The following is a 476-nucleotide window of genomic DNA, read 5'->3' on the forward strand; positions in this document are numbered from 1 at the left end:
GTGGCACAGTCATATTGTACTGCAAGTTCAGCTTGAATTCCTGAAATCTTGAACCTGATTGATATGAATGGTCAAGCAGTGGCAGGGTGACAAGTATACACAGATGTATGCTTTGAAGCCATTAATGAGGTTTCAAGCACACCCATTGTGGTGGGAATGAAAGAGCCATAGGACTGTCTTCCTCAATGACAGAGGGGAATGAAACAGATACAGCACCAGTGAGCAGATAGTGAACTACCATAACAATGCCACGGGCGGCACAGTGGGCGGCACGGTGGCACAGTGGTTAGCACTGCTGCCTCACAGCGCTAGAGATCCGGGTTCAATTCCTGCCTCTGGCAACTGACTGTGTGGAGTTTGCACATTCTCCCCGTGTCTGCGTGGGTTTCCTCTGGGTGCTCCGGTTTCCTCCCACAGTCCAAAGATGTGCAGGTTAGGTGAATTGGCCATGCTAAATAGCCCGTAGTGTTAGGTAA

Source organism: Chiloscyllium plagiosum, chromosome 5, assembly GCF_004010195.1.
Source record: "Chiloscyllium plagiosum isolate BGI_BamShark_2017 chromosome 5, ASM401019v2, whole genome shotgun sequence".
In the NCBI taxonomy this organism is placed as follows: domain Eukaryota; kingdom Metazoa; phylum Chordata; class Chondrichthyes; order Orectolobiformes; family Hemiscylliidae; genus Chiloscyllium; species Chiloscyllium plagiosum.